Source organism: Vicugna pacos, unplaced genomic scaffold (genome assembly GCF_048564905.1).
Source record: "Vicugna pacos unplaced genomic scaffold, VicPac4 scaffold_5, whole genome shotgun sequence".
NCBI classification, from domain to species: Eukaryota; Metazoa; Chordata; class Mammalia; order Artiodactyla; family Camelidae; genus Vicugna; species Vicugna pacos.
In genome coordinates, this window is record NW_027328726.1 from 1038801 (window position 1) to 1049842 (window position 11042).

Sequence of the window (11042 nt, forward strand, 5' to 3'; positions counted from 1 at the left end):
AAGGAGCAAATTCCTAAACATAGAGCTGGATGAGCAGGTCAGCTTTTTGATCTCATAGAAGCAGCGGCCCTGTTCTCTGGGGGAACCGTCCTTATCTTGTCCGTCTCGACAACGTCAGAAACGTCTACATAGCCCACAATGGCCTGAGACTGAGGCCAGGGGGCTGAATCAGGTAGAACCTGAAACCAAATGGAAGAAACAAAAAAAAGGGGGGGGGGCACGCGGAGGCCTTTTTAAACGTGCACACTGCTGCGAGGGCTCCCTCGTCGAAACTCTAATTCGCAGCCTTCTTAAGGAGAAATATACATCTGAAACGTCTTTTTTTCCACGCAGAGTTTAAAAGCTTTCACCTTTAAAAGCTTTCACCCTCCGAACCGAAAAACCTTACCCGTCCCATCGGTTCTTTCTAAGTGAGTGGGTTCTCTAGTGTCCTACGCGTCTGCTGGGAAACAAGCTGCTGGAAAACAAGCAACTAGAAACCAAGCTGCACCAACATTTCCATGAGCTTAAAATCTTACATTCACACTTAACTTGCTTAAAAATGCACACGCTTGCTTTGTTTTCATGTTTTACACAGTAGATGACCTAGAACATGCATGATGCTAAAGAAATTGTGTGAGGGGCAATCCTGAGATTGACCGTGAGGGCACAAAGGATGGCAGATATTTCCTTAGGGTAAAACAATGGACGGTCATGGGAAGCCAGATCAGCCATTAACAGAACTTGGTTCTGGCAGGAAAGCCTGCGGTTTAACCCCGGGGAAATATTTGCTATCTCGAGATGTCCCAGAGGCAATCACAGGATATACACTTAGAAATTTTGCATCCCCGGAGGAGGGTGATTGTTCCTGGAAGGGTTAGGCCTGAAATGAATCAGTTAGCCAGCAAGCAGAACTTCGTGCTTCTGGTATGAAATATCTAAAGCCCCACCTCTTTGATCGCATATCTTTTTTTTTTTTTTTTTTCCCCCCTGAGCCGTAGACTCCCAATAAACAGGATGTCGACCAGGCTTTTGGCACTCTAGATCCACGAGACCTTGAGTCCCCTGGTCTCATTTTTGCTCTTTACTTTGTCTCTTTGTTTCTTAATTCTTGCGTCGCCCGTCCTCAGACACGGTCCCGAACTGCGCTGGACGCAGCACCCGTCCTACCCGACTCATGAGTGACCTATAGTTTTTAAATGAAAGCTACAAAGTCTCTGGTCATGTCGATCTGCTGGTCTCGTCTGTATGAGACAGGGCATTACCTGAGTTTCAGAGACATACACAGACACACACAGACAGACAGACAGACAGACAGACAGACACACACACACACACACACACACACACACACACACACACACACTCTAAAGGGAAAAAAGAACAAAGAAAGAAAGAGAAAGAAAAAGAAAAAGGCTCAGGGGAATAAAGGATTCGCTTGCTCTCTGTGACATGACCCAGCAGACCTAGTTGTCACAAGACAGGAAGCTCAACTCTCCATGTTTACATGATGTGTTCCTGAGCTTTCTTGCAGAAAATTCTCATGCATTTCTTTCCCCTCACGGAAGTCTTCTCTATTCCCCACAGAGCCTGGGGCGATGGCTCTGCACCCTGGAGGCGCCTGCGGCCGATCCAAGATATTGGATGATTTGTGGAAGTGATCAGTGATCCTGAGACAAAGCCCTTCCTTTAGGTAGAAAAGCAAGTGGCCCCTGCTGCTCAGGGAGCTGGTGCTCCCCTTCCCCCCCTCCCGTCATGCCACCTTCTCCTTTGTGCACAAGCTATCGCTTTCGCAACAGAGCTTGGCTTGCCTGAGAGTCTTGTGGAAGCCATCCTCATTTCTATGGTACTGCCGTCCAAGGATCTGGAAAGGGCCCAGTCCCATGTATGCATGTAGGCACGTGTGTACGTCCCCGGCTTGTAGGCCTGACGTGTTTCTCCCTCCAGATACACTTGCCAGAGTTCATTCACGAAAGAGCTCTATGGAACTGGTTTTCAAGGGAACATGCAGGCAGGGAATGCGAACAGGCAGGAACCCAAATGTTTTCCTTCAGGTTGACATGATCTAGGACAGATCCTTCCATCCAGAAAACCAAATGTCAAGGGATTGGTCTCGTGAAAAGAGCCATGTCTTGATTGTGACGAGCAGCGTTCGAGGTGAAACTTTTTGCCTCCCTAGGTTTACCCCGAATCCTTGAAGTTCCTGTGGGTTACCTCTGTCATGAAATGTGTCAGCCAGAAAAATAAAATAAAATAAAGTAAAATAAAATAAAATAAAATAAAATAAAATAAAATAAAGAGTCTGGGAGCGATGGCTGGCTCGGTCTCAAGTCTCAGGAAGTGTTCACATCCCAAGCAGTCCTGGGGGGTAGTGTGTGTGTTGGGGGGGGGGGGCGGAGGCGGCCCGTCTCTGAAAAATTGGTGCCTCCTCCACGTAGTTTTTGGTCCCTTGCAACTGGAGCGTCTGGCGACATCCCTGGAATGTTTAGATCGTTTCCAAAGAAGATGAGATACGGAAGCGTTCGTTCCTGGCTCCATGAGTCGAAGGGGACGTGCTTTGATATCCTTCTGATAGGAAAGACTCGAGATCTGTCAGTGTGTTGGCCGACATGACTGGTATACCTTCGGAGGACGGATGGACCGACAGACAGACAGACAGACAGACAGACCGGAATACATACATACTTACTTACTTACATACGTACGTACGTACATACATACATACGTATGTGCATACATACATATATACATACAAGTAAAATAAAATAAAATAAAATAAAATAAAATAAAATAAAATAAAATAAAATAAAAGGATGCTGTGAGGAGAAAGTGTCTGTTTCTGGCTAGGACCAAATCGTGTCCGTACGTGGACCGGTTGGGAAAGACTGGTGTCCCAGATGGTTCACCGTGACTTCCTCGTGAACATTTGCTGTGACCGATTCGGGCTTGCTTCGGTATAGTCACGGTCTCCGGAATAGTCACGGTCTCGTTCTGAGGAACGTCTCCTGGAAAGCATGTGGAGACCATCTTCGTCTGCCGTCCTTAGGAAACGTTCCAGCAGAGCGGGTGTCCGAGAGCCTCTAGGGGCGATGGCTATGCTTAATGGACGTCTGTCCATCTTCAGGCCGAATTTCGTGGAAGCATGCTGATCTGGCCAGCTGACAAGTCTGAATGGGGGTGATTTTTGGTAGAAATGCGCGTCCTTGGAGAGACCAGGGGAAGGGGAGCATGTCTCAGTGGAAACTCTCGTACAGCGTGATAGAGATGAGAATGCGGTTCTGTGTCATCATCTTTGCGTGCTTCCCGCCACCCTCCCCCTCCCCACCCCGCCCCGCCTTCCACTGATACGCTGGGCCACGTCACGCGTGCTTCGAGTTTTCTCCGATAGTTGGCCAACGCTCTTCCGACTCCCGTTGCCCATGGTTCTCCCGCTTTGGACTTGGCATCCTCGAGAACCAAAGCCGCCCTTTCCCTGAAGCCCCGCCGAGCCGGACTGAGCAGCTGGACATCTGCTGGAGAGAGATCACTGCCGTGCCCCCTCTCGAGACCCTCCTCCTGCCCATTGCTGTGGAGGCCGCTTGGAAAGTGGACCTGAACCCGCATGCGTTTTTCAGGCCGCCCGAGCCTCTTCGAGCCCGACGCCTAGACATCTTCCTGAGTGGTGGCGCTCCGGACTCACACCCGGGGTTTCTCGTTGGCTTCGGCCACGGACCTTTGTCTTCCTGGAACGAAAGACCAGACCGGTTTCATCAGGTGGAACCACCTGCCTGGTGGCGGGACAGTCGTGGAGCCCTATGGACCACCCCGAAATGTATGTGCAGCCCAAGGGTGATCTCTCCAGCTGAACAACCATCGAGGCCCAAAAGGACCCCCCCCCGCCCCCGCCCCGGGAAGAAAGAAACTTTGACCTTGACCCTTAGCTGCCCGAATGAGAATTTGGATCGGGGTTGGGCAGGGTGATGGAGATCTCCCTTGGCCCAGTTCCCGTGCGCAGGACTTTCAATGACTGTGTCTTCCTGAAAGGACACCCGCCCCCTGACCACGCTGTCTCGTCATCAGTTTGTTTCCACGAGGGATGAAGTCTCATTGTGTGCACGGCAAAGTTGGCCGCTGCCTGTTCGGTCCGCCATCGCTCCGTAGGACCGAGGAAGTGTGCGTTGTGACCAGTGACAGATTTCGGAGCCCGTGGGTGGTGGACGGGTGTGTATCTGTTATCCAGGTCACGCACGACGCGGTGTGTCGTGGTGTGGCCCGCCCGGCCACCCCACCTCCCTTCCCCCATGGAAAATCAAGAGAGAGTATTGCCCGAGACAGACGAAAGTGCAGCCACGAAACCTAAAAGGATGACCCTGGATGTCAACTTGGAGGTGGCTAGGAGACGGCTGAGCATGCATAGGACCACACTGCCACCGTGTGGGATGCTGCACATGTGTCGCCGTCGTGGTTTTCAGCTCCTCCACCTATTGCCCTCACCTACATCCACTCTTTATCTCACTGAACTCTTTTTGAACTCTTTTTTTTTTTTGGGGGGAAGACAGTGAGAATTTTCTCTCTCTCTCTCTCTCTCTCCCTCCCTCCCTCCCTCCCTCCTCTCTCTCTCTCTCTCTCTCTCTCTCTCTCTCTCTCTCTCTCTCTCTCTCTCTCCTACTCTCTCTCATAATTGACCTGACAATAGGATGTCAGTTTTCACGTGTCCAACATAGCGATTCGGGATTCTTCCATGTTCCACGATGATCACCGCGATGAGTCTGGTTACGGATCCGTCACCGGACAGCGTCATGACAATAGTATGGATTGACTCGACTCGCCCTGCTGTCCATGACATCCCGTGATTAATGTATTTAATAATTGGAGATAACTGGAAGCTTGTACTTATTCCTCTCCCTCACCCATTGCACTCATTGATCCTTCTTGGTATCCATGAGTCTGTTTCAGCTTCCTTGCATGTGTTCCTGCGTATTGTCTTGGGGATTCTGCCTCGAAGTGACAACATCCCTCTTGGACTTAGGTCACTTGGTTAACATCATCCCCTCAAGGTGTAGGTCTCTCCAGACCACGTGACACTGTCCATTCGTCCATCCGCGGGCCCTTAGTGGAACTGCCGGGTCTTCCAGGAGTTTCCTGTGGGATGTTTTGAGGGACTTCTGTCCTGTATTCCCTAATGGCTTTCCTCCACCTCCGTTTTGCCCTCTCCCCCTCGCCCCCACTGCCAACCCCTGTTCCGTGTTGCCTTCTGTCTTCTGTCGGAGAGCGGATTCTGTCAGGTATGAGTCCATAGCTCTGTGTCCGCCCGCCAGCCCGCCCACCCGGCCCCATCGAACGGTGGTCTCTATCACATGTTCCGTCAGAAGCAGGCACTTTCTGCTTGTTTTTGGAACTTGCTGTCGTGATTCCAGGTTCTGGGCCTGTCTGGATATCTCTTAAAAACAGAAATGCGTGCGTTTTCCCCCTTTTTAAATTGTTTTTGCTTACTTATTTATTTATTTACTTGCTTACTTATTTACATATATTTATTTATTTAGGCTTTTTTGTTGTTGTTGTTCTTGTTGCTGTTGTTGTTTTTGGTTGTTGTTTGCTTATTCGGGGAGGGGAGGTAATTCGTTTCTTTTGCTGGTTTGTTGCCTGACTTAGTGATTGCCTGACTCACCGACTTCCTTATTTGCTTGAACGGAGGTCCTGAAGGTCGAACCCTGGACCTTGCGCGTGCTGGACAGGCACTCTGCCGCTGAGTTCTACACACCATCCTCCCCCGCCCCCGCCCCTTCCCCATTTGGATACAAAATAATTTTTTTTTCCTTTTAAACTGAAAAAGTCAGTTTGGGTCTCCTGCCCGTGTTTCATCATTGGTTTGTTGGCTTCTAGGAGGTGGAGTTGACCGAGTTCTTGGACTGTTTAGGAGAGGAACCCCTGATGGGCTGTGGTGGTGCTTTTTCTACATTTTTGTTTGTTTGTTTGTTTGTTGTTGTTGTTGTTGTTTTTTGTTAAAACCCCAGAGTAAGTTCTACAACTTGATTTCCCTTTGGTGGTGGGTTTTGTCGTTTGTTTTCATGTTTTTTTTTTTTTCCACATGGGGCTACAGTTTCCCTGTCCACGTGTGACTGTGTGTCAAACACACACACCGACACACACACACAGACACAGACACGGGCACACATGCACACACAGACACGCGGATGCCCATGCACAGTGTTGTTCTGTGCAGATGCACTGAACCTCGATTTACCGAGCGGGTGGCTATCGACTCGCCCCCCCCCCCAACCGCCGCCCGCATTTTTTTGTTTTTCCTCCTCCTCCCTGTGGTTGTGGTCAGCCGTGCTGACGTCCGTGTTCTCACGACCGACCGCGAGTGCGTTTTCCCCACGCGCCCATTTGTTGTCTTTGGGCTTTGTCGCGATCTGTGCCGAGATCGATTTTTCTTTCCACTTCGATGGGGTTGACGGTCTTCATCCTTTCTTTTCTAGCTTCTGGGCTTTGCCTGTCTGCTTTCAAAAGACCTCCTGCATTCGAGAGGACGGACTCCAAAGCCGATTCCTGCGTTGTTCTCGGAGCGCTCGCCTGGTTTCGGTTTGCCAGCCCCCGCCTTCCCTCCCTGTTTCCCTCCTCCCCTTCCCACCGACCCCACCCCCCCGCCGCCGGGAACCCGGGATCTCGTCCTGGTCGCTCTGGGCCACCCGCCGGCGTGTCCGTGTGATCTCCCCCGCCCGGGGAATCGCGTGGGGAGCGCGTCCCCTTCGCGGCAGCCGCCCGCCCGGCCGGCCGTGTCTTGCCAAACCCCGGCTCCCTCCGTCCTCCCCGCCCTGATCTGCTGCCGGGGTGGGTCGCGTCGCGTCGCGTCGCGTCTCCTCATGCCGCCGTGCCGTGCCGTGCCGTGACGAGGGTGAGCGGGCTCCGAGGCGGACGCCACGGGGTCGCGCCGGCCGGCCGCCCGGCGCCTCAGCCCGGGACGGGCTCGGGCGTTTGGGCGGCCGGCGGTCGGGATCGGTTCCGGGGACGTTGGCGACGGCTGTCGGGCGCCATCTGGCTGCCGCTCTTGAGATCGTCCCTCTTCTCCCGAGCGTCGGCGACCTCGGCAAGGGATGGGGCTCGGCGGCGGGGCCCGAGGCAGACTTCGGGGAGGCTGGCGACACCGGCGGTGACAGTCCCCGTGGCGCTGAGCCGCGGGCGTGTCCTGCTCTCGGCGCAGATTGGACTCGCAGGCTGATGAGGGGGTGGCTGCCGCCGCGCTCCCGGGATCTCGTGTGTAGGGGGAAGCCGTGTGGCCTGGCCTGGTCGACCAGCATCCGCCTGTGCCCCTGCAGCCGCGGGGACCGACCCGAGCCGATCGGACACGGCCTGCGCCGTGCCGCCGCGGGGGAAAGGGACGGGGTGTCCCGCGCCCGGGCCGCCGGCGGCTAGGTGGTCCGGCCCTCGTCTGTGTCCCTTGGACGACTGGTCCCGAGGCGAGGAGCGGCCCGGGCCCAGTGCGGTGAGGCCGGGGACGGGCGCGCTGGGGTTCCCGGTCGTCGGAGGCGCCTCCTTGGATGAAATGTTTTCTGAGTCCCGATGGACCCGGAGACGTGGCTGGGCCGGCCCCTGTTGGCGCGGGAGGCCAGGGAGGGCGCCCCCCGGCCCGTAAGTCTGCCCGCGTGGGTTCCGGTGGCATTTGAGGGACCGAGACTTCATCCGGACTCGGGGACCGGCACGGGGGCGTCCTGCGAGGGATGTGGGGGAGGCAGGCTTTCCCCGGCCCGGTGCTCGGGAGCGGTCCCTCGTGGGGGGCCCTCTCCTCGGAGGCGCCTCTGTGGCATCTCCCCGAGTCCCCGACCACGCGGGCGAGAAACGGGCAGGGCGTCCCCGGCCCGATCCCGTCTCCCTCTCGTCCCTTCCCATTCCCACTGCTCCTCCTCCTCCTCCTCCTCCTCCTCCTCCACCCCTCCCCCTCCCCCCCCCGGTCGATCAGATGGCCCCCGAGAGCTTCGGGGCTGCCATTTATGGGGGTAGGGCTGGGGGCAGGTGGCCGGACCGAGGTCCCGGGGCCCCCCCTGCAAATCGTGGACCCGACCCGTTTCCGGGCGCTGTCATTTTTTCTGTCGTGTTGGGCATTTTCTGCCAGCAGATAGGTGCTGACACGGTCTTTCTCGGTGTCTGTCACCGAGTGTTGGGTCTCCGGACGCGTGTGGGGCTCTTGGGCTTTGTCTCTGCGTGAGCCCTGGCCTGGTAGAAGCCGACTCTGCTTCTGACACTTGAGCCGCCCGCTCGGGCCTGCGCGCCGGCTCTCGTGTGTGCGTCCGGCTGACGTGGCCCGTGGTGCCGCCTCCGGTCTCTGGTGGCCCGAGGGCGGTGGGGTGAGCTGGCGGCGTGGGTCTTTTACCCCGTGCGCTCCCTGCCGCAGGCACCCGGTGGTGGCCGGCACGACCCCACCCTCACAGGCTCCGTGCCGCGTGTCAGGCATTCTCCGCCTGGGGTCGTTGGCCACTCTCCTCGTAGAGGAACGAGGAGTGGGTGGCGCCTGGCGAGGCTGAAGCAGGCCCTCCTCTGGTGGTTGTCCTCGCCGGGCCCTCCCCTCTGGCTCTGGGGCTTCCCTGCCCCATGGCTCGCTCGCTCGCTCGCTCACCTGACCGATGTGGTGACGTCATGCTCTCCCGGGCCGGGCCTAAGCCGCGCCAGACGAGGGACGGGACGTTCATGGTGAACGTGGCCTCTCTTCTCGTTCTGCCTGCGGGCCCCTCGCCTCTCCTCCACCGCCCGTGGGTGGCGGGGGCAAGGAAGGGGTGCGGACTCCGGCCCGACCTCGGTCTCCCGTGCCTCGTGGTGTCGGCGGGGCCGGGGTCTTGTGACGCGGCAGACACCTCTCGCCTCCTCGCCTGCTCGGCGTCTTGTCTCGCGAGCGGCCCTCCCCCGCGGGGGGGAGGGCTGCCCCCGCCGCCACGCCACGTATCCCCTCGCCGGGGTGCGAGCGTGTCTCGCCTTGGCCCTCTGTGGTGCCCCTGGAGCGCTCCAGGTTGTCCCTCAGGTGCCCGAGGCCGAGCGGTGGCATCGCTTCCCGTCCCCAGCGAGTCCTCTCGGGTAACCCCTGCGGTGGTCGTGTGTCCCGAGCCACTCTGTTGAGCAGTGGTGGGGAGGGGTCGAGACGGTAAGCGAGGCGTGGCCGCTCCCCACCCTCGGTGGGGCCGGGGCCGCCTCCTGGTCGTCGTCCTCACCCTGTACCGGGGGGGACTGACGTGGCCGGGCGCACGCCGGGTGGGTCCCCCCTCTGCGGGGCTCGCGCCCGGGCGTGGGAGCGAACGTGGTGGGGCCGGGTGATGTGCCGGTGGGGGCGGGCGCCTGTCTCGTCCCCACGCGGTCTTGGGTGCGTCTCCTCGCGAGGCGGCACGGGCTTTCCCCGGTCCCGACCGCGAACGCTCGCTTTTCGGCCCGCTGCTTACCCTTGCCGCAGGCCCCTCCTGCCCAGCCGAGCGCTGACGTCCACCTCGGCGGACTTCCGTAGGCCTGAAGGGGGCCCCCGCTGGGTAGGGGGCGATGCGCCCTCGGTGAGAAAGCCTTCTCTAGCGACCTGAGAGGGGAGCCTTGGGGGGGGGTACCGGACAACCCCCAGCCGCCGCTCCTCCATCCAGAGCGTGCAGTCGCCACGGGGAGCGACTGCCGCAGCGTGTGGGCAGGGCCCCGCCGCTTTGGCGTGTGGGTTGCGCCGGCCCCGCGGTGGGGCCGTGTGCTGCTCTTTGCCTGCTGTGGCCCGCGCCTCCCCCCTCCGAGTCGGGGGAGGGTTCTGCCGGGCCGGGCCCGGCGTCTGGCGCGGGGCCGTGCGAGCGCGCGTGTGTGTGCGCGCGGGCTTTGCCTCCCCGGTGCGTGCCGTGGGGGGAGGGGCAAGGCGGTCCACCCCGACTTCGCCCCCCGTCGTCTCCCCGCCGCGAGGAGCCACCCCACCTGTCCCGGTCCCGAGCCGCAGCCACCGGTGGCGGTGCGTGGGCTACGGGTCGGGCCGCCTCGCTCGGGAGCGTTTCCCCGGGCCGCGAGGCCTGGGGGCGAGCCAGACGAAGCAGGATGATGTGGGTGGTGGACGGACAGACCAGACAGACAGACGGACGAGTGAGCGAGCGGAAGGGGCTGCCCTCTGGAGTGGGGGTTAGCCTGCTGCGCGTGAGTCCCGGCGGCGGGGCCGGGGTGTGGGAGGAACCGCCGAGGGTTGGCTGAGGCCGGCCGGCGTCCTGGGCGTCGCGGGGCCGCCCCCACGTGTGGGGGTGGTGGGATCCTGCGCTTGTTTCCCCGGCGGCCCGGTCGTGTCTTGGGATTTCCCCTTCCCTGGGCTGGTGCCCGCCCACACCCCCGACCCCTGCGGCCGTCGCTCTTGTGCGCGAGCGGCCCCTCCTCGTCGTCGCCGGCCCTCCCCTGCCCGGACCGATGGCCACCCGCGCCGAGCCTTTTCCCCCCGACCCCCCCCCGTCCTGGGACCAGTACGTGGCCTCACCGCGCGTGGGTGCTGTCCCTCCCCTGGAGGCGGCCCCGGGTGAGGCGTCGTCGGACCCGACGGGGGGGGGAGGCGGGGTGCTTCGGCACGGCACGAACGTGTTTGTTCTGGGTGTGCGCACGTCGGGGCAGGGCAGCGCCGGCCCGTGCGGCGGGAGAGCCTTGCGGTGGGCCGTTCTGAGGCTCTGCGGTGTCGGGCGAGGGTGGCCCTGAGCCCCCGTGAGGGGGTGCCGTGGGGGTGCCGAGGAGAGAGAGTGCCAGTCGGCGCCGTGGGTGCCGCGGGACCGCCCCCGTGCCGGAGGGCCTGTGGCGGTGAGACCCCGTGTCGCACCCCGGCGGCCGACTCGCGTCTGGGTTTCTGGCGCGGGCCCCTGGCGGTGGCTCCACGGCCCTCCTCTCCCGCTTGCCGGCTTCCAGGCGGCGTCGCCCGTCTGCGGGCGCGCCGGCCGTGTGCCGCTGCCTCCTCGCTCGTCCTGTCCTCTCTCTGTCCGTCCGTCCTTTCCACTTGTCCGCTCCGTCCGTCCGCCCGTCCCCTGGGGCCGCGCCCCGGTGCGTTTCGCTTCCCGGGCCCGCCGCGGCCCGACTCCGTGTCTGCCGCCGCCGCCCGCCCGCCCGCGGGC